The 20,869-nt window shown below is 40.1% G+C and overlaps 1 long non-coding RNA gene and 1 pseudogene across 1 annotated transcript; one reads left to right on the forward strand and one right to left on the reverse strand.

Annotated features, from left to right (window-relative positions):
- Positions 1-448: 448 nt before the first annotated feature.
- On the reverse strand, positions 449-5,134 carry LOC142426501 (uncharacterized). Its single transcript, XR_012779751.1, has 3 exons — positions 5,008-5,134; positions 2,956-3,065; positions 449-983 (listed from the first exon to the last, which is right to left on the reverse strand). It is a non-coding gene; the product is annotated as an uncharacterized LOC142426501 (long non-coding RNA).
- Positions 5,135-14,835: 9,701 nt separating this feature from the next.
- LOC142426760 (elongation factor 1-beta pseudogene) lies at positions 14,836-15,521 on the forward strand (annotated as a pseudogene).
- Positions 15,522-20,869: the final 5,348 nt, after the last annotated feature.

The raw sequence follows: 20,869 nt of genomic DNA on the forward strand, positions 1-20,869 counted from the left end.
TTTTTTAAAAGAAAATATAGTGACTCTTAAATATGAAAATACATTCAACCTTATTCATCATAAGAAATGAAGATTAAAATTAAACTGCATTGATAAGCATATGTGAAAGGCACTTTAAGTATTACTGATAAGAACATACATTGGTACAAGCTTTATATAATTTGGCAAATTCATTAAAATTATAAACATGTTATTTGAATCAGTAATTCTACATCTAGGAATGTATTCAACAGATATATTTACACATATGTAAAAAGACAAACTTACATATGTGCAAAAAGACATATATACAACATGTCATTGAGCATTGACTAGAAAGAAAGAAATGATCATAAAACCCTTAAATAGAATATTATGTTGCTGAAGAAAAAGCAATTAATTTATTACTGATGTGGGATGATTTCCAAGATATGGTTTTAAATGTGAAAAAAAATCAGAGTATCTAAACTATGTTACCACTTGTGTAAAAGGAAGGGTTTGTACCTATCTGGTCAAATTGACTTGATTCTGCCTCCGAATGATCATATGTATTAAAGAATATGTAAAATATTGGTAAGATTTGTGTCTGATGAGAGGAACGATGATTAATTAATTATTAATTAAGCAAGCATGGTGCAAATCTCTTTTCATTGGGCAATTTGTGAAACTACTTAGTGGCTAAGAGAAATGCCCTTGCTCTGGGTACAGCCTTTAAAATGAAAAAATATCCAACTTTCTTAAAATGAAAAAAGTCTACACATCTTCTGATTTTTCACTTACATTCCCATGAGCGCCTGAGTCAGCTGGTACTTCCATGCAGAAAGGTTGTTAAGACTATTTTCACATAGCTGTCAGGTCCTCATACTTTAACCAGAGGTCTCCATAAAGCTTGATTAGATCGATTTTTAGTTGAGTTGAGTGTAGAAGTTCCTCTCTTTGTTGTAGGGTTTGCCGAATGAAGAATGCTTCCCCAATTGGGAATAAGCCACCTTTTGATTCTTTTACTACAATGAGACAGAAATTTGAGAAACAGAAAAACAAACTGATCAAAGGGGGTTAAAAGGGTCTTTTATTTGCTAGCAAATCCAGGACTCAAACACAAATTATATTTAGCCATAGCCTTTTCAGCTGTTTACTTGAAGGTGTAAAATATTAATTTTCCAAGCTATCCCTGGCCCTCAATTTATGTGGCTGTTCACAAGAAACTGGTAGTGAAGTGGCATGAGAGAACAACAGGCAAGTCTTACAGAATATTTCTAGGGTATTGCTGCTCCAGAAAATTGCAGGGTTATCCTGACCTCCTGCTTTTGTTTATTTATTTTTAATAAACTTTTCTGAAGTATAGATTGTAGCCTCCTCGTGAAATTTACTCATAATCTCTTCTTGTCCTATGAAGACTCACCAATGGCAAAGTCCCATCAGATCTGTCTGTGCTAAAGCCTATTTGATATTAAAACAAATGGAAAAGTCTCTCCCTAAGTAGATTAAAGAGGCATAAATCAAGCAAGTCAGATGTCTAAGCAAGGGAATTTTAAGCATGGAATTTGCATATCTGATTCATCCTTCCTCCATGCAAACATGCACATATTGCACAGTGAACTTTGGCCTACCACACTTAAGACTAGCGATTATAATATTAGTATTCCCTCTTTCCATGACTGTTGCCAGAGGAATTCAGGATTCATTTGGGTATTTTCACAGTAATTCCCCTGAAGCACACTCCAATAACTTTTCCCTAAAATGCCACTTAGAATTTTGTAAGTGGAATGATTTCTTAGCTTCTGTGTGGCAAATTTCTGCTCTGCACATTCCATATCTGCTACTCTCTTTGGAAATTTCCCTTGCAATCTCAGTGACTCTGAAAGAGGTTCAAAATTTATACTTTCAGGCTAAAAGAGTAATTTCAAGGTCAAATTTAATTTGCTAAAGGCTGAACACTAAAGAAGTAATGGGATCTATGCTGAGTGATGTGACTCAATCACAAAGGAGAAAATATTGTATGTGTCCACCACAATGAGGATAGCCACCACCCAGGTGAAGGTAGGCTCTGCTCCTAGGTCTTGTAATCTGCCAATCCAGTCTCCCGAGCAATGAGGTAGAGAGCCTGCCTACCATTCATATATCACCACCTCTATATGTACGTCTTAAAACCACTTCCATAGAGGAGACCTCACCTCAATTGGGGTTTTTAAAGATGTGAGGAGAGGGCGAAGACCGGTTGCTGCCATACGAAAGTGTGCTAAATTCACCCCAACTAAATGGACACTCCTACCAGAGTGATAAGTGAGCCTTACTGGAAATTCAAGTCAAGATGTGGGGAGCGGGACACGTATGCCTTGTAGAAGGCAATTCCATTTCTGTTGACTGGTAAATGTGGAGGAGCAACCTCCCTTCGGGAAAAATTGCTTAACGATATTTATACAGAACCCAAGCAGATATGAGGGAAAAAAGCTCCCCTGGACGGAACTTTCCTAGGATGCATTTTTCCCTCTTGGCGAGCATCTGGCTACTCGCTCCAAGTTAGTGCATCGAGTGGCATCACCTGGGAAGGAGCTCTTTGGTCACAGTGAATTTTTTCCATAAAAGTAGTTTCACTCAAACCTCATTTTTTGTGATGACCAATTTAGGAGACCGGCATACAGCTGCTTTGGAAAAATGCTGCAGAAACTGTCGTAAAGTTGAACAGTTTACAAGGACAACACTATGGGGAAAATTCAAGTGTTTGAGTGGTTTTCACATTTCAAAAAAGGTGAAATGTCAATTGATGACAAACCTCATTCTGGATGTCTGTCAGCTTCCCAAACAGACTAAAATCGCAACCCATAGTGCATTTGGAGTTTGTTCCACCAGTCAGACTGTTGATCAAGCTTTAAATTTAGAGGTTCTGAAAACATTGTGTAACAGTGTGCAACAAAACAGACCTGATTTGTGACAGACCGGGGGGGGGGGGGGGGGTTTGCTACCACCACCATGTACCTGCTTACACAGCCATCTCAGTGTGCCAGTGTTTGGCAAAAAACAGCATGTCTCTCTTGCTCCATGCACCTTACTCATCTGACCTCGTTCCATGTGACTTCTTTTTGTTTCTGCAAATGAAGAGGGACATGAAAGGGCAGCGATTTGACTATGTAGAAGACTTGAAGAAAAAAAATTAGGGAGGTGCTGTCAGCCATCCAAACAGATGAGTTTAAAAAAATGTTTCCAGTAATGGAATTTTCAGATTTGGCAAATGTATTAAGTGTAATGGAGAGTACTTTGGAGGTGATACAGTTGTTTTGTAACAAAATTTAAATACATAGCTTTGGAATATATGTATAATCCGGGTTTGGGGGAGTACCCTTTCATATGCCTGATACTGTGTTCCTAAGTGGATAGTTTTGACCTAGTTTCTAGCCAGTCCTTGGTGCTCTAGGTTACTGGGACTGTAGACTCTGTTCTTTCAAGGCACACAACATCCTTCATAAACCACATTAGAAGGATTTGATGTGGAAATCCCACTAAGTGAACTGGGGTTTAACTGGGGTTTAACTCAGCCTTGGATTTAAGGCTGAAACTCCCCAGAGTGAGAAGCAGATGGCTGGGAGCCCAAGGTTATAGAACTGACAGTCACTTGGCCTTGGTTCAGCTCTCTTGCCTTGGGGGTACCCAATGAATGATGGCCTGGGCCTACCATATATTTACTATTCTCATGCCCTCCGTGATTTATTATGACATGTATTAAACTGGTAGGCATGATTCTGCCTTTGTGAGGGAAAATTCTTGAAGGTTTTATCCTACTAAAGAAGGAGTAATGGGATCTATCTTGTACCCAGTGTAACACTATCACCCATTGCTATTGAGTTAATTCCAACTCATAGTGGCTGAGTAGAACTGTTCCATAGGGTTTCCAAGGTTATAAATCTTTATGGGAGCAGACAACCTTATCTCTCTCCCTTGGCGAAAGAAATTTATTAACCACCAACCTTGCTTGACCCACTGCACCACCAGTAATCCCTGTATTCCATATGGCAGAATCCCAAGGTGGTACAAATTGTTAAACACCAGTCACTGACAGAGAGACTTGACAATATGGTTTCCACAGGTCATAGCTTTGAAAACCCTATAGAATGTCATCCTACTCTGTGCTCTTTGGCTCACCATGAATCAGAGTCAACTCAATGGCAACTAACGGCACTGATTAGGTCTGCCGGTATTTACAAAAGGTTGCCTCTTGTTTCACACATATCACTGCCCACCTTGATATAACCCACTTGCACTTTCATCCCCACGTCTGCATTTTGTCTTACACAAAACTGCATGTAACTTTACTATTGGTCATCATTATTCTTACAGGTCTACTCAGTGGAGATGAGGTGGCATGCATGGTGTTCTAATCTCTAAGTGAACACTTGGACAGGTGTGATCACTTCGCTTCACATTCTAAGGTATTGAAAAGCCCTATGTCCTTATATGGTCTCGCTTCAGAAATTTGAAGACCTACTTGCATGAATAATCACAGGTCTGGGCTGAAATTAATGCCCATATCTGCTTTTGATATAGGGTAAGAGATACACATGTTTTACTTTGCTATTGCTACTGTCACAAATTGTTACAATTTAGTGGTTTAAAACAACACAGATTTATTATCTGACCTTTGGTCTAAAGTCAAACATCTGTCTCACTGGGCTAAAATCAAGATATTGGCAGAAAATTCTTAGGGAAGAATGTGTTTATGTCTCTTCTGCTCCTAGAGACTTTGAACATTCCTTGGCTTGTGGCCCTCTCCTTTCATCTTCAAAGTCAGCAATATCATCTATCTGGCATTTACCCATCATCACATCTTTCTTTGAGCACAGATGGGAAAGGTTCTCTGATACAAGGATTCTGATAAGTGCATAAGGCCCACTGAGTCGAAATAGACTCCAGGGAAGTCGGGGTGAGGTAGTAATCCAGGATACTTTCCCCATCTCAAGGACTGTAACTTTAATCACATCTGCAAAGTTCTACTTCTCATCCAAGACAGAATCATCTCTCAGATCTGTACCTTACCTGTATTATGACAGTATCCTTCTATCTGATCATTTACTGTTCCACTCCTTGGAATAATAAATAATTTCCTTGAAGAAAAGTAAAGTTTGATTTGGCAGCTTTTAAGTTTGAGGTACTTGTTAGACAAGCAAGACAACTTCAAGCCCAGTTTTTGCATATCTGTGAGGGGATTGAAAATATGGTGGTTTGAGGCAGGAGCATGTTAACCCTCAAAATAACATCTGCCGCATGCCCACCCCCTCACACACACACACGTCCCCTCCACCTCCACACAATGTTTATCGCGTGTATAATTTGGGTGTGAGTTTACAGAGCAAATTAATTTTTTATTCAACAGTTTATACATGGTTTCACGACTTTCGTTGCAATCCCCTCAATGTAACAACATGTTCCCCACTTTGTCCCTGGGTTCTCTGCTTCCATTCGTCCCCTTTTTTGGTTTGTTTGTTTTTCCTGGCCCCTTCCTGCCTCTGAGATTTGTTTGGGGACAAATACTGAACTTTGATCACGTATGCTTTGATTATGTCTCTCCAGAGTGTTATTATTCACTTTGTAGACCTGTCCATTGTTTGGTTGACAGTTAACCCACGAGGGTAAGGGTAGTTCCAGGCATGAAGATGTCTAAGGGCCACAGTCTCAGGAGTTCCAACACTATCATACCAGTAAGTTTGATCTGCTTTATGATTTTGAATATAGTTCTGTATTCTCTCCTGATCTCTGCCCAGAACAGTCTATTGAGATCCTGATCTGAGCAGTTGGTGGTGGTAGCAGGTACTAGATGCAGTTCTTCTGCTCTCAGGGTAGTGGACACTTATGTGGTCCTTTAGTCCTCAAAGTGACATCTGTGAATTTTTTAACACTTTAAAGATATATTGTACAGCATATTGCCCAACACAATCTGTTGTTGGATTATTAATGCTACTTCCATCAATGTTGGTTTATAGTTTCATGTCAAATGAAACACTTGGTATTAAACTTTTCTATCTTCTCTTTCCACAAATATGGTCAGTTCAATTCCTTTATATACCAAGATGAGGTACACAATGTATAGTTGCTGTTTATGTTGTTGAAAAATATATTTGCAATGGATAGGTCATTGGTTTTGGAAAATGCTATCGTACAATCTCTGATATTATTTCTATCACCAAGGTCATATTTTCCAACTATTGATCTTTCTTTTTTTGTTTCCAACTTTTACATTCCAATCAACAGCAATTATCAATGCAGCTTGATTGCTTGTTTGATATCTGTTTCAGACTTCAGAAATTGGTAAACGCTTTCATTTCTTCAACTTGGGTCCTTGTGGTTGAGACATAAATTGGAATACCATTCACATCAATTCGTCTTCCTTGTAAGGGTGTGACCATTAGCCTCTCACTAACCATGTTATGTTTCAGGATAGGCCTTTAAAAGTTCCATTTTATAACAAATGTGACTGTACTCCTCTTCAACCCGTCTTTGCCATATTGTAGACCATGACTGTCTTACTCAAAATGGTCACCATCAGTCCATTTCAGCCCTCTCATGCCTAGAATATTGATCTTTAAACATTCCATTTCCTTGTTGACACCTTTTCATTTTCCTAGGTTCACACGTCTACTTCTACACTAAGGTTATTGAACGTTCGCAGCTCTCTCTTCTTGTTTTCAGTTGTACTACATCGATCAGTGAAGGTACAGAAGCTTCACTCCATGCACATAATTAATATAAACTCTAGTTTATATGAATAAACTGGAGTGGCGGCAGCACTACTCTAGTTGGTTGTTGAGTACCTCCTGCCCTGAGCAGTTTATCTTAGGTACTGCATCAGATAAGTAACCTCTACTTGGTTTGTGCTAAGATCAAGCTTACTCAGCTCACTCTCAGCCAATGATTCACAATGGTCGGATGTTAGTTCAAGTCCATTCCTCTCACTCATATTTGCATGCTCTAGAACAGCGGCTCTCAACCTTCCTAAGGCCACAACCCTTTAACACAGTTCCTCATGTTGTGGTGACCCCCAACCATAAAATTATTTTCATTGCTACTTCATCACTGTCATTTTGCTACTGTTATGAATCAGGTGAGCCCTGTGAAAGTGTCATTTGACCCCCAAAGGGGTCGCAACCCACAGGTTGAAAACCGCTGTTCTAGAATGTGACAGTTCCTTATTATTCTCAATACACTCAATCTTCCTTATAAAGGGTCTAGTTTAGCCATAAAGGTTATACAATGGAGAGCAAGAGAGGATAAACCTTAAGATGCTCCATAAAAAGGCAGAACCACCCCACTATCATGACCTCTATTCTACCTTACAAATCGGATTAGACCAGAACATGCACAATGATACAGATAAGAGCCCCAAACACAGGGAATCCAGGATAGATAAATCCCTCAGGGCCAACAATGAGAGTAGAGATACCAGGAAGATAAGGGGAAGGTGGGGGAGAAAGGGGAATCGATCACAAGAATCAACATATAACCCCCTCCCAGGGGGAATAACAACAGAAAGTGGGTGAAGGGTGACAGAGTACGATGTAAAATATGAAAATAATAATCTATAATTTATCAAGGATTCGTGAGGGAGGGAAGATGGGGGTGGGGAATGAGAAACTGAATCAAGGGTTCAAGTAGAAAGAAAATCCTTCGAAAATGATGATGGCAGATGCTTAACACACTGGATGAATGTATGGATTGTGATAAGAGGTGTAAGAGTCCCCAATAAAAGTATTCAATAAGCGTCGAACAGGGCAAGATATGACAAAATAATAATTTATAAATGATCAAGGGCTCATGGGGGAGGGGAGAGTGGGGAGGGAGGGGGAAAAAAAGAGGACCTGATGCAAAGGACTTAAGTGGAGAGCAAATGCTTTGAAAATGATGAGGGCAATGAATGTACAGATGTGCTTTACACAATTGATGTATGTATGGATTGTGATGAGAGTTGTATGAGTCCCTAATAAAATGTTTTTTTAAAGTATTTAAAATAAATAATAATAATAAAGCAGAACCACATTGACAATTATTGAAGGAAACTCTGGAAGAAAGCCGTAGGGTGTGACCTATAATTCTATTCCACTGGTGATCTATCTTTCAGTACCACGGTAGGATTTATGGAGGAAAAGCAAGAGTCAAGAGGGAGGAAGCCAAATAAATGGAATATTTATGAAAATAAGTATTTTTAAATTCAGATGGATTTTTAAAAGTATGCTACGACTGAGTTGATTCCAATTTATAGTGACCCCAAAGGTCAGGGTCAAACTGTTGTATAGGGTTCCGAGGCTGACAATTTTCATAGAAACTGGTAACCTCCTCTTTCTCCTATGGAGCAGCTATGGGTTCAAACCTCTGACTTTTGGATTAGTAGCTGAATGCTTAACCACTGCACCAACAGGGCCTGTTTGAAACCTGACCATTTAACTATTTCAACTACCCCAGACCTGGTTTCTGCTTTTCAAATAGTATTGAAGACCCCCTGCTCTCTGACAAAGCAGGAGCATTTCAATCCTGTAGACAGTTCCTACCCCTTGACACTGCATTTTGCTACTGCATTCATCTTAGGCTGCATTTAATTTAAACCTACTATCTTAATTTTTTCAGTACCAAATGAATAGCTTTTCAATCAACTCCACCTTGGTTGGATAAGCTCCTAGATGGTAGATGGATCGATAATTACGCTCCCTTATCTTCTGTTCTCCATGTGTTGATACTTTGCTTCAACCGATCCTTCTTTCATGAAACCATCTTGACGTCATTCTTCACGCACCCACTCGGGTTTCTTTGAGCCCTCCAAGACTTGATCTCAGGTCTTCCTCTTATCCCTCTTGTACTTTTGTTTTGACATCTTGTGTTTGTGCTTGCTTTGATCTTCTATATAGAGCGGGACCTTGTCTCATTCGTCTTTTTATCTCCTGTTGTACCTAGCACAGAGTTTACACACAGTTCGTGTCTTAGTTGCCCAATGCTGCTGGTACAGAAATCCTATGTGTTAGTAGCCTTAAATAAAGGAATTTATTTATTTTCTTACAGTGCTAGCAGCTAGAAGTTGCACTCAGGGCATGAACTCTAGGGCTTGGTTCTGGAAGGAGAGGCTTGTCTCAGCTTTTTATTTCTTTTCTTTTTAGTTCATCATTTTCTTCTTGATCTTCAAATAGCACTTACTTTTCCCTGTTTGTGTTTGCTTTTCTTTGAATTGGTGTTGCTCTTTTAACTAAGAAATGGTTAGATTTAGGACAAATCGTACACTGATAGGGTCTTGTTACCATTCAGAGAAAGCCTTATTTCCACAGTTATAGGAGTTAAGATTCCAACACACATCTTTGGGGCAAATCACAATTCAATCCCTAGCAATCAGTAATCTATAAATGCCTTTGAATGCAATTTAATTTAGTGTGATTAGATTCTCATAACTTCACTGTTATGTAGACAGAACTGGTATTTTTAAAAATCATTTTATTGTGGGCTCTTACAGCTCTTATCACAATCCATTGATCCATCCATTGTGTCAAGCACATTTGTATATATGTCACCATCATCATTTTCAAGACATTTTCTTTCTACTTGAGCTCAGCTCATTTTCCCCTTGGTATCAGCTCATTTTCCCCTCCTGCACCCTTTCTCCCTCATGAATCCTTGATAATTTATAATTTTTTTCATGTTTTACAATGACTGCTGTCTCCCTGCATCAGTTCCCTTTTCTCTCCCCACTTTCCCGATCCCCTCCTGGTATCGCTACTCTCATTATTGGTCATGAGGGGTTTATCTGTCCTGCATTCCCTGTATTTCAAGCTCTTATCTTGCCGGTGTACATGCTCTGGTCTAGCCAGATTTGTAAGGTAGGATTGGGGTCATGATAGTGGGGGAGGAGGGAAAGCATTAAAGAACTAGAGGAAAGTTGGATATTTCAATGTTGCTACACTGCACCCTGACTGGTCCTCCCACTTTGATTTATCTTTTAGCAGAGTATATGTTATATTTTCCCTTTTAACCAGTCTACCTCCATCACCATTTGTCATCTTAACCAATGTCTTCTGTATCTAATATTTGTTCTTATGTGTTAGTTTCACTTTGCCACTCTGGTTGGTGCCCCTCACAGCCTGAGAATTGCACTATTGCTGTATCCCTTTCATTGCTTCACCTGCATATGGTGCCTGTATCTTTCAGTTAAATGTCCACAACAGTACTAATAAATCTTCCCCAGATTCCACTGTTTATACACTTGTCAGCACTCTCACTAGTATTTTTAATGATTCTCTAATTGCAAAATAAAGTTAACCTCTTTAGCCTGAAATTCAGTCTTCTTACAGCCTTGTCACCAATATCAACTCCCACCTATTCTCATTCTACTGGAGAAAGAGCCTTCCATTCTTTAAAATCCGATTCTCCAAACATGACACATGTGATCTGTCTTATCTTAGTCATAGAATTTCTCTTCCATAGGATGTCTTCTACTCTCTTCACCTTGTATCTAAAGTATATTTTTCTTTAGAGCACAGCCCACACACTAACTGCACTCTCACGTTTTAGCATCTACCTCAACTTTCGGCAACCATTCTTTCCGTTGGCTTCCTTTAGCATGTAATACGTACTACGTACTACTTGCCTCTATTAAGATACATATAATCTCAGCCCTCAAATAAATATCTAACCCCACTTATGAATAAATTAGACCTACCAAATGTTTACAGTACCAGGGGTCCTCAAACTTTTTAAAAAGGGGCCAGTTCACTGTCCATCAGACCCATTGGAGGGTCGGGCTATAGTTTTAAAAAAAACTATGAACAAATTCCTATGCACACTGCACATATCTTATTTTGAAGTAAACAAACAAAACGGGCAAAAACACCCGGCGGGCCGGATAAATGTCTTCGGCAGGCCATAGTTTGAGGACGCCTGGTTTACGCCCTAAGTTCTGTTGATAATTGTGATTTTATCATTTTCTTTCATACATTATTTAATTCACAAACCTTTTTTGGGTGCCCCCTATGAGGAGAATATGAGAAACATTATAGTGCTTAAGCAGGAATCCCTTTCCCATATGAATTTTTCACCACTCTGTCAGTCTATGTTTATCTCAATTGTTCTGAAAAAGCCCCCGAAAACAGTGGATTGCCTACCCTTTGACTGGAATCAACGAAAGGGCTCGAGGGTGGTGGCTCTCAACCCTAGCTTCACATTAGTATTGACACAAATTAAGAAACCAAACCCACTGCCACCAAGTCATGTTTTACTCATAGTGATGGTAGAGGCTCTCAGGGACTGTAAATCTTAGTGAGAGCAGACAGCCTCGTCTCTCTCCTGAGGAGCAACTGGTAAGTTTGAACTACTAACATTTCGTTTTCCAGTCCAACAGTGCCCCCCGGGCTTTTTAGTATCAATACAAGAAACCAGTATATGAACCTTACCCTAAAAAATGTTTATTAAATTGATTTGGAGTGGCACTTATGCTCAGCTTACTGAAATTGAGTGAATACTGCTCCATAAAAACCGCCTTTGGGTTTCTGAGACTGTAATTGTCTCACACGGAGCTGCTGGTGGTTTTGAACTCCTGACCATGTGGGTTGCAACCCAGCGGATAACTACTATACCACCACGTCTCCACAGAGTGGCGCCTAATTAGGTACTGCTATTTTAAAAATCAGATTATACCAGGGCTAGAGCATCTGATTGGCACAGGCTAGTGCACCCTGTTAGTCTCACCCCTTATAGCACTGAGGCTGAGAAATAGCTGTTGACTGCATTGTGCAAAGGTGCTGACATCCTCTGGTACTCTGGCAGCAGGTTTTCCCAAACACTTCAGTGGGGCATTTGACCTAGTAGCTGGCTTCTTCCTCTTCAAGTTTCTGAGGCTACCCAAGTCTCCATCTCAATCTTTTTTTTTCATCTTTTATGTTAAGGGAGGGAGCCCTGGTGGCGTCATGGTTATGTGTCGGGCTGCAATCCGCATGGTCTGCAGTTCGAAACCACCAGCAGCTCCTCAGGAGAAAGACTGTAAACTGTTAAGTCTTGGAAACCCACAGAGGATGGCAATGAGTTCGCGTTGATTCAGTGGCAGTGAGTTTTGAGTTTAGGTTACCTGAAGGGAGGAGCTCAGGCTCTGGTTTTCAAATGCCTCTTTGGAGCTTGTCCCTTATTCCTAGGGTTTGGTCTCTCTGCCGGCTTAGGCTTACTTTTTTTTTTTTTCCACATGTTTTGGAGTGACCTAGATTTGCATCTTCATGGTCACTATATCAAGGGCAGTTCTCTCTGCAGAGGCACATGGAGCATAATCTGTGTTAGTCGTTCTTCATAATTTATTGGCTACAATATGCAAAGAAGCCATTATGAACTTAAAGAAAGGTGTGTGGGGCTGAGCGTTTTGGAAGGTACTACATTTCTCATAGGAAAAGTGTTGAACAACTCTGAAGTTTCCTGTTTCAGGATGTTGCAACTAAAGCTATTAATTTTAGCTACTGAAAAACTTAAAACACATGGTTTTATTCACTGTTTTTCTAACATATAACTTGATAGATGAAAATAGATGAAGTAGACTTATTTGAAAATGAGAAACTTCAATGCTGAAGTTGTAAGCCTACTTTTACTCTGATTTTAGGCATATTTCTTAATAATTATATTCCACTTATTTTTTATTGAATCACTATTCCATTAGAAGGGATTGATACTTATAATAATTTTCCCAACAGTGTTTTAAATTCTATACCATTTTCTAAACTAATGACACTATCATTGTGTAGTGGTTACTTATTGGGCTGATAACTACAAGGTTAGCAATTCAAAACCACCAGCCAGCTCTGCAGGGGCTGGATGAAACTTTCTACTTGGGTGAAGATCTGCAGTCCTGGAGACCCACAGGGCCAGTTCTACTCTTCCATATAAAGTTGCTATGAGTCAGCATTGACTTAATGGCGGTGGAAGTGATACCCCAGTAGGGGTCCCAAGGATGTATTAAAAGTGAATCAGAGACATATATAAATAGATGAATGACATGAATGGATTTGGGGCTTGCACTTAATTCTAGCCCCAATCTAAGAACAATTAGTTCTTATGACGTGACCCTGCTTGATGATCACCCTCATGAAGATATCGCTGAGATATGGATGCGACAGCAAAGTGTGGTGAAGAACTAGATGGTGCCTGAAAGAATAGTATCTGGGATCTTAAAAAGTTCTTTTCAAACAAGCAACATCTAAATGAGGAGTCAACTAAGTCCACATGAAAGAAGCACACGTGCTCTAAGGATTGTAAATAATATCCAAATCTAGAGAAGGGAATGGCATCAGAGCTTACATTGTGAACACCTGGTTCGCAGAAGACTGTGGATGGCAGTGGAACCCAAATCCCTACGCAGGGTCCACATTGGGATTAAGCCTCTGGTGAATGGCCTCTGATCATAATTGAGGGGTGTGAGTACCCTTATCGGACAGAGAGCACTGTAAAGTCGATTATGGCAGACATAGTTAGGTCAAAATGTAATAGCTTATTATTTGATCTCCCTTTTAACCCATTTTAAAGCTGTTTCAGTTTGTTTGTTTTTTAAGTGAAGGGGAAATTTGCATGGATTAAGCCCTTGGTGAATCCCCTCTGACCATGAACCAGGGCTGTGAGTAGCCTTGCTCATATGCAGAATACATTGAAAAGTGGATTGTTACAGATGCCATTAGGTTAAAATTTAGCACCCTATCATTTGAACTCTCTTATGATCCATTTAAATATGGATCATATTTAATATTTTATCCTTTATTTTTGATTGAGGTTTGTATCTATTTCACTTGTTAGTTTTTAGTTTCTTTCTTGTTTGTTTTCTTTTGTTTTATTTTAATGTGTTTCCGTATATGAAGTCCAGGATAGGTTAACTTTTAGAAACAATAACCGTATTAATGGTTCCTTGGGGGTGTGGCAGGAGAAGCTGGGGGGAAATGGGGAGCCAATAATGATGAGATAGTTAGTTTATTGTGTCAGCCTGGCTGATAAACACAAGTGGGATTAATTAAACGGTGGAGAGATAAATGGCTCGGTGAGCCTCGCCTTTCTTGTCTCTCGCTCTTTGATCATCAGACCAGTGTGCGGCTGCCTTGTTTGTTCTGTGCCTCAATTTACAGGCTACACTACCTGTGGGACGCCTAGCCTATGGACTGTGTCACTGTAAGTTGAGGTCCCTTTAAGACCACACGATTGGAATGTACATCTCTGGAGCTGGGAACTGACGGTTGGTGACCTGCCTTGCTGTTTGCTGCCTGCGCTGATATAGCCTAGCTCTCTCTACAGAGGACTACCTGGCAGCCCTCAAGACTTGAAGGACTGCTAGTGTCTCACAACTCTCTCACGGGAGTGAGTTGCACTGAGCCATTTGTACAGTTTTATAATTTAACTGTTCATTTCTTGTATTATATATCTTCCTATCTGTATATAACTTAACAGTTCATTTCTTATGTTATATATCTAACTATCTTTATAAATATATATATATAAAATTATCAGCAATCTGGTTTTATCTCTCTAGAGAACACTGTCTATTACAAATGATGAGTACATGAACGAATAAAATATTATAAAACTGATTGTGGTGAAGATTGTACAACTCTTCTTGATGTGAATGAACTTATGAATTGTATGATATGTGAACCATATGTCAATAAAACTGTTGAAAAAAGAGGGGGGTTGATACTTATAGGGTTACTTTGTAAGACAGAATGCTAACAGTGAAGGACAACTCAAAGATTTTCCAATAAAACAAGTAATAGAAAAGTAGTATTTTGGCTTTTTTGTCCCATCAATTAGTGCTCATCCCTGACTGCCTGTGCCACTCCTTTCCTCTGCAGCAGCTGCCCAGCTACGGATGCAGCTGACACCATGGGTTTCAGAGACCTGAACCCCCTTCCCCGCTGGCCTCCAGGTGCTTAGTGATTGCCTGGCCACCAAGTGCTACATCATGGGGTATGTGCCATCACAAGCACATGTGGCAGGGTTTGAAGCCATCTCCAGCCTCCACCTGCTGACGTGTTCATGTCCTACGTTGGTACAGGATAATAGCACCAAGTCTTATGAAAAGGACCAGGCCAGTTTGCCAGGAGCAAAGAAAGCTCTGGGCAAGTGTGGCCCTACTCACGTGGAAGACACCAGAGGAAGAGGCGCTGCAGACAGTGAGGATGATGCCGACGGTTATCTCTTTGGATCTGTGAAGAAGCAAAAAGGCTAAGAGAAGAACGCCTTCACATGACAAGTCAGAGAAAACCAAAAAACCTGCGCTTGTTGCTAAGTTTTCCATCTTCCTAGATGTGACACCGTGGGACGACAAGACCAACATGGCCACATTGGAATCGTGTGTTAGCAGCCTTCAAGCAGACAACTTGGTCTAGGACTCGTCTAAGCTCATTCCAACGGGGTATGGAATGTTACAACTTCAAGTACAGTGTGCAGGTGAAGACGATAAAGTTGGCACAGATATACTGGAGAAGCAAATAAGTGCTTTGAAAGACTAAGTGCAACCATGGACATGGTTGATCGAGACATCATCCTGGATGGTTGCACTTAAATAAGTAATTAAAAAAGAGAAGTAGTATTTTGTCAAAAGCAAAACAAAAAAACTTGTGAAACCTAGCAAAATATAGCTGTTGTATCAAGTTCTAGCTCTCATAGGTTTCACTGTACAAGTCCAGAACAAAATGATTAACACACAATAGATGATCAATAAATGTTTCCCTCCTTTTCTGCATCATTTGGACTTTAAAGGTGCTTATTTCAAATGCTGTCTGTTAATATAGCTGGAATTAGTGAAAATCCTCTGTAGCTCATTTCAGTATTTCAGGTGATGCTGAAATCGATGACAAGGCAAAATTGCATCACATTTGCATTTCAGGGCATAAATTTGCAATCAGAAAATTAACAGATACTTTGCGTTCTCCAGAGAGTCTGAGTTTATTTAACCAATGTTTATTGATACCCTATTTGAGTTTTTGACTGTGCATAAAAATATAAAAGTAAGATGGGCTGGATGAACTATCTGGAAGAAAACAACGGGACCAACAGTTCCAGGGGGACTTCGGATAGAGGGAGGTGGGGGGTAAGGAAGTGGTGTTAACAAACCCAGGGACAAGGTTAACAACAAGGGATCCAAATTGGTGGTGAGGTGGGAGTGGCAGGCCTGGTAGAGAATGATCAAGGGTAAGGTAACAAAGAGGTATAGCTGTAACCCAGGTGGGGATGGAGCATGATAGTGGGACAGGAGGAAAGTCAAGGGAAATAGAGGAAAGAGCTAGGAGGCAAAGGGCATTTATAGAGGTCTAGACAAAGACATGTACATATGCAAATATATATATGAGGATGGGGAAATAGATCTATGTGTCTATATTTATAGGTTTAGTATTAAGGTGGTGGAAGGACCTTGGGCCTCTACTCAAGCACTCCCTCAATGCATGAATACTTTCTTCTATTAAATTGGCATTCTATGATGCTCACCTTCCCGACACAACCGCTAAAGCCAAAGCAGGTGAACAAGCAAATGTGAAGAAAGATGATGGTGTCCGGCTATCAAAAGATATAGCATCTGGTATCTTAAAGGCTTGAAGGTGAACAAGTGGCCATCTAGCTCAGAAGCAACAAAGCCCACATGGAAGAAGCACACCAGCCTGTGTGATCACGAGGTGTTGAAGGAATCAGGTATAAGGCATCAACAGAAGAAAAAAAAAATCTTACCATAGTGAATGAAGGGGGAAGTGCAGAGTGGAGACCCAAAGCCCATTTGTCGGCCACTGGAGATCGCCCTCACAGAGAGTTCTAAGGGAGGAGATGAGTCAGTCAGGGTGCGATGTAGCACCGATGAAGAATACAGCTTTCCTCCAGTTCCTAAATGCTCCCTCCCCCCGAACTACCATGATGCGAATTCTACCTTGCAAGTCTGGATAGAGCAGAGGATGTACACTGGTTCAGATAGGAGCTGGAGTCACAGGGAATCTAGGGAGGATGATACTTTCAGGACCAGGGGTGTGAGAGGTGATACTGGGAGGGTAGAGGGTGAGTGGATTGGAAAGAGGGAACCGATTACAAGGCTCTACATGTGACCTCCTCCCTCAGGGATGGATAACAGAAAAGTGAGTGAAGGGAGACGCTGGACAGGGCAATATATGACAAAATAATAATTTATAAATTATCAAGGGCTCATGAGGGAGGGGTGAGCAGGGATGGAGGGTGCAAAAAAGAGGACCTGATGCAAAGGGCTTAAGTGGAGAGCAAATGCTTTGAAAATGATGAGAGCAAAGAATGTACAGATGTGCTTTATACAACTGATATATGTATGGATTGTGATGAGAGTTGCATGAATCCCTAATAAAATGTGATATACACAACCCTGTCTGCTTTTGAGGAGTTCAAAATCAAGTGTCAGAGATATATAAAAATACAGGTAATCAAATGGGTTTATGATAAGTGTTAGGCAGAGGTTTATAGAAAATATTATGGGAACACAAAAGAATGAGTAGTTAACTGAATTTTCAAAAGTAAGAGAAAGCTTTCCAAGGAAGCAATACCTTTAAGATGATTTTCACAAAGCAATGAAATACCCAGGGAATACCAAAAATAGACTTTGGGATCAGGGCTTGGCAGCCCATCAGACTCAACCATAAAACACTCCTAAAGGTCAACAAACCGAACTTGAACTATTTATTGGCTTTTCCTTTTTTGTCATTGGTTGGTTGATGTTGTTCAATTTTGTTTAGCTTTATTTTGTGCTTATTATTGTCTCTTCATGTCTAGTTAGATAAGACAGGTGGGATCAACAATCGGAGGAGAAAACAACGGACTGATGGTTCTGGGGGGAGGTGGGGGAAAGGAAGTGGGTGTTAACAAACAAGGGAACAACAAGTGATCTAAACTCCATGACTAGGAGGGTGTAGGATTCCTGGTAGGGCTTGATCAAGGGCAATGTAGCTGAGGAATCATTGAAACACAAATGAAGGCTGAGCATGATAGTGGGACAAGAGTAAAGGAAAAGGAAATAGAGGAAAGAACTAGGAAGCAAAGATTATTTATAGAGGTCTAAATACAGCATGTACATATGTAAATATATTTATATATAACAATATGGAAATAGGTCTATGTACATGTACTTATAAGTTTAGTATTAAGGTAGCCGATAGACATCGGGCCTCTACTCAAGTACTGCCTCAACGCAAGAACACTGTTCTAATAACCTGACATTCCGTGATGTTCACCTTCCCTACATGATCACTGAAGAAAATTGGGTACATAAGAAAATATGGTGAAGAAAGCTGACAGTGTCCAGCTATCATAAGATGTAGCATCTTGGGTCTTAAAGACTTGAAGATAAACAGGCAGCTATCTAGCTGTGAAGCAACAAAGTCCACATGGAAGAAGCACACCAGCCTGTGTGATCATGAGGTGTCGATAGAATCAGGTATCAGGCATCAAAGACCCAGAACAAAGACTCCAAGCCCATCTATAGACAATTGAACATCCCCTTACAGAAGGGTCACAAGGAAGAGACAAGCCAGGTCAGGGTGCAGTATAGCACCGATAAAACATCCGATTTTCCTCTAGTTCTTTAATGCTTCCTCCCCACCCACCCCATCACCACCACTATCATGATCCCAATTCTATCTTACAAATCTGGCTAGACCAGAGCATGTACACAGGTACAGATAAGAGCGGGAAACACAGGGAATCCAGGACAGATAAACCCCTCAGGATCAATATTGAGAGTTGCAGATACCAGGAGGGGAAGGGGAAGGTGGGGGAGAAAGAGGGAACTAATAATAATGATCTACATATAGCCTCCTCCCAGGAGGGACGGACAACAGAAAAGTGAGTGAAGGGAGACATCGGTCAGTGTAAGACATGAAATAATAATAATTTTTAAATTATCAAGGGTTTCATGAGGAAGGAAGGGTGGGGGAGGGAGGGGGAAAATGAGGAGCTGATACCAAGGGCTCAAATAGAAAATGTTTTGAAAATGATGATGGCAACGAATGTACAAATGTGCCTGACACAATAGATGGATGGGTGGATGGGTTGTGATAAGAGTTGTACGAGTCCCCAATAAAATGATTTAAAAAAGCAAAGATGATTTTCAAAGTATTATTTGGATTTCAGCTACTGCATAAGATGAAGGAAGAATATAACAAATGGGGAAAGTAGTGTGTAAAAATATAAAGAAAGAAGAGATTACATTCAGTTACATCAATACAAGTAATGGTAGTTAAACAAAATTGGAGATTACTTTCCCATGTAGTAGGAAATCTAGGCGTAGGTAGTTGGCATTGGTTTAGTGTAGGAGGGTACATTCAACTTGAGGTGCTTGGCATGATTGAAGATGACTGACCTAGATATGAATCAAAGTTCCATTTTAAAAATTAAACTTTTGCTTGTCCCAAATCTCCTTTCTACCTAACTAAAAATAGAACCTGTGATTTACAACACAGTGACATGCTACTTCTTGTAACATTTTGATCACCCTCAGCAAATGTTAGGGGAAGCAAGGATGAGGTTTATGAATAAATGTTTACCAGGAAACGTCAGGATGGTCCTGAGAGAATGCTTAAGCAGCATGCCCCAGGAAGAATGCATACGTATATATTTCCAAGAAGTACATGCTAAGTTAACTCTAGGAAATCTATAGAAAAGATATTAGCTAATCCTACAACATTTTAAGCCGCCATTGTCTTGTAACCGTATGTAATCTAAGCCCTCATGTCTATGATCACATGCTCCCTCTTATTTTTCTGTATGTAAAGTTCATACCTCTTTCAAAATGTTGAAACAGTTTTGTATTTCACATTGTCCAGCTCGAGCTGTCCCAACCCACCGATAGGACTCTCTGTTTGCACTTGTAACAGAGTATCCTTTCTGTTCCGTGTTGCAACCACCAGTGTCAGCTTCTAGGTCTTTTGGGTGCCTTTCTCCTAGTCCTCACTGCTTCAAGGTGACTACTTCGACTCTTAATGTCAAATTTCACATTTTCAGGAAGAAGGAAGTTCTAATGTCCATCTCAGGAGAGCAAACTTTCCTAGAAATCCCCACCAGAATGCTGTTTATATTTCATTCAAGGTTGTGTCATTCTTTTTTCCAAATAAGGCTGGAAAATAAAGGTATTTCCTCTTTATTCGTTTTTGAGCTGGGGGCAAAAATCACCCCAATAGAATAAGATTCTATTAAAAATAAAGAAAGGGAAACTAGATTGGGGGCAGGTAACTAACCTCCTGTGTTGTTATTGTTGGGTGCCATTCAGCAGCATAGGATAAACAAAATGCCACGGGACTGGCACCAATCCTCATCATTGTTATGCTGAAGTCCCCTGTTGAAACCAATCTATCAATCCATCCTGTTGACCGGCTTCATCTTTTTCACGGATCCTATGCTTTTCCACGCTTGCTTCTAAGAAGCATTCTGACGGTTCGGTTGTACTTCTGTGGCTCCATGATATATTCCATATTTTCCACCAACGTGATCAGTCCATATGCATCAGTTGTTCTGTCTTCATCTGGTAGCTTATTTGTCTGCCTTCTTAGAAGATTCCAAGTTGTCAGTGTAGCTAGATGACGAAATTTCAGAGTATGGGTAGATTTAAAGGTTGACCATGTTATCAGACTAAGTCAACAAAGGATCTAAAGGCGTATTTACCTTTTTTCACAGGAAAATATATTTAAAGTTCTAAGATGAGACCTTAGGAACACATTTGCCTAATTACAGCAGTAGGAAAAGAAAGGAGAGTTATTCCCATCATATTTGGGTCAGTGATTAATGAGAAACTTCCCAAGTCCTAGAAATTAGTTAAAGGTAGAGTTCCCACAGAATAAACTGATTATTTTTCATGCTGTTATTGTTGTTGTTGTTGTTGTTAGGGCACTGTCAAGTCAGTGTCACCCTCCATGTA

Source organism: Tenrec ecaudatus, chromosome 14 (assembly GCF_050624435.1).
Source record: "Tenrec ecaudatus isolate mTenEca1 chromosome 14, mTenEca1.hap1, whole genome shotgun sequence".
NCBI lineage: Eukaryota > Metazoa > Chordata > Mammalia > Afrosoricida > Tenrecidae > Tenrec > Tenrec ecaudatus.